This window comes from Scyliorhinus canicula, chromosome 19 (assembly GCF_902713615.1).
Source record: "Scyliorhinus canicula chromosome 19, sScyCan1.1, whole genome shotgun sequence".
Lineage (NCBI taxonomy): Eukaryota > Metazoa > Chordata > Chondrichthyes > Carcharhiniformes > Scyliorhinidae > Scyliorhinus > Scyliorhinus canicula.
In genome coordinates this window covers 54,408,968-54,411,355 of record NC_052164.1, presented here as the reverse complement: position 1 = coordinate 54,411,355, position 2,388 = coordinate 54,408,968, and positions in this window count along the sequence as shown.

Sequence of the window (2,388 nt, the reverse complement as noted above, 5' to 3'; positions counted from 1 at the left end):
GCGGGGACACAATGAGAGCGAGGAGAGCGGCGGGGACACAATGAGAGCGAGGAGAGCGGCGGGGACACAATGAGAGCGAGGAGAGCGGCGGGGACACAGTGAGAGCGAGGAGAGCGGCGGGGACACAATGAGAGCGAGGAGAGCGGCGGGTTCACAGTGAGAGCGAGGAGAGCGGCGGGGACACAGTGAGAGCGAGGAGAGCGGCGGGGACAAAGTGAGAGCGAGGAGAGCGGCGGGGACACAGTGAGAGCGGCGGGGACACAGTGAGAGCGAGGAGAGCGGCGGGGACACAGTGAGCGCGAGGAGAGCGGCGGGGACAAAGTGAGAGCGAGGAGAGCGGTGGGGACACAGTGAGAGCGAGGAGAGCGGCGGGGACACAGTGAGAGCGAGGAGAGCGGTGGGGACACAGTGAGAGCGGCTGGGACACAGTGAGAGCGAGGAGAGCGGTGGGGGCACAGTGAGAGCGAGGAGAGCGGTGGGGACACAGTGAGAGCGAGGAGAGCGGCGGGGACACAGTGAGAGCGAGGAGAGCGGCGGGGACACAGAGAGCGAGGAGAGCAGCGGGGACACAGTGAGAGCGAGGAGAGCGGCGGGGACACAGTGAGAGTGAGGAGAGCGGCGGGGACACAGTGAGAGCGAGGAGAGCAGCGGGGACACTGAGAGAGAGGAGAGCAGCGGGGACACAGTGAGAGCGAGGAGAGCGGCGGGGACACAGTGAGAGCGAGGAGAGCGGCGGGGACACAGTGAGAGCGAGGAGAGCGTCGGGGACACAGTGAGAGCGAGGAGAGCGGCGGGGACACAGTGAGCGCGAGGAGAGCGGCGGGGACACAGTGAGAGCGCGAGGAGAGCAGCGGGGACACAGTGAAAGCGAGGAGAGCGGCGGGGACACAGTGAGAGCGAGGAGAGCAGCGGGGACACAGTGAGAGCGAGGAGAGCGGCGGGGACACAAAGAGCGCGAGGAGAGTGGCGGGGACACAGTGAGAGCGAGGAGAGCGGCGGAGACACAGAGCGCGAGGAGAGCGGCGGGGACACAGTGAGAGCGAGGAGAGCAGCGGGGACACAGTGAGAGCGAGGAGAGCAGCGGGGACACAGTGAGAGCGAGGAGAGCGGTGGGGACACAGTGAGAGTGAGGAGAGCGGCGGGGACACAGTGAGAGTGAAGAGAGCGGCGGGGACACAGTGAGAGCAAGGAGAGCGGCGGGGACACAGTGAGAGCGAGGAGAGCGGCGGAGACACAGTGAGAGCGCGAGGAGAGCGGCGGGGACACAGTGAGAGCGAGGAGAGCAGCGGGGACACAGTGAGAGCGAGGAGAGCAGCGGCGACACAGTGAGAGCGAGGAGAGCGGCGGGGACACAGTGAGAGCGAGGAGAGCGGCGGGGGACACAGTGAGAGCGAGGAGAGCGGCGGGGACACAGTGAGAGCGAGGAGAGCGGCGGGGACACAATGAGAGCGAGGAGAGCGGCGGGGACACAATGAGAGCGAGGAGAGCGGCGGGGACACAATGAGAGCGAGGAGAGCGGCGGGGACACAGTGAGAGCGAGGAGAGCGGCGGGGACACAATGAGAGCGAGGAGAGCGGCGGGTTCACAGTGAGAGCGAGGAGAGCGGCGGGGACACAGTGAGAGCGAGGAGAGCGGCGGGGACACAGTGAGAGCGAGGAGACCGGCGGGGACACAGTGAGCGCGAGGAGAGCGGCGGGGACAAAGTGAGAGCGAGGAGAGCGGCGGGGACACAGTGAGAGTGAGGAGAGCGGCGGGGACACAGTGAGAGTGAGGAGAGCGGCGGGGACACAGTGAGAGCGAGGAGAGCGGTGGGGACACAGTGAGAGCGGCTGGGACACAGTGAGAGCGAGGAGAGCGGTGGGGACACAGTGAGAGCGAGGAGAGCGGTGGGGACACAGTGAGAGCGAGGAGAGCGGCGGGGACACAGTGAGAGCGAGGAGAGCGGCGGGGACACAGAGAGCGAGGAGAGCAGCGGGGACACAGTGAGAGCGAGGAGAGCGGCGGGGACACAGTGAGAGTGAGGAGAGCGGCGGGGACACAGTGAGAGCGAGGAGAGCGGCGGGGACACAGAGAGCGAGGAGAGCAGCGGGGACACTGAGAGAGAGGAGAGCAGCGGGGACACAGTGAGAGCGAGGAGAGCGGCGGGGACACAGTGAGAGCGAGGGGAGAGCGGCGGGGACACAGTGAGAGCGAGGAGAGCGGTGGGACATAGTGAGAGCGAGGAGAGCGGCGGGGACACAGTGAGAGCGAGGAGAGCGGCGGGGACACAGTGAGAGCGGCGGAGAGTCTGTGAAAGAGAGCAAGGAGAGCGGCGGAGAGTCAGTGAAAGAGCGCGAGGAGAGCAGCGGAGAGTCAGTGAAAGAGCGAGGGGAGAGCGGCGGGGTACCA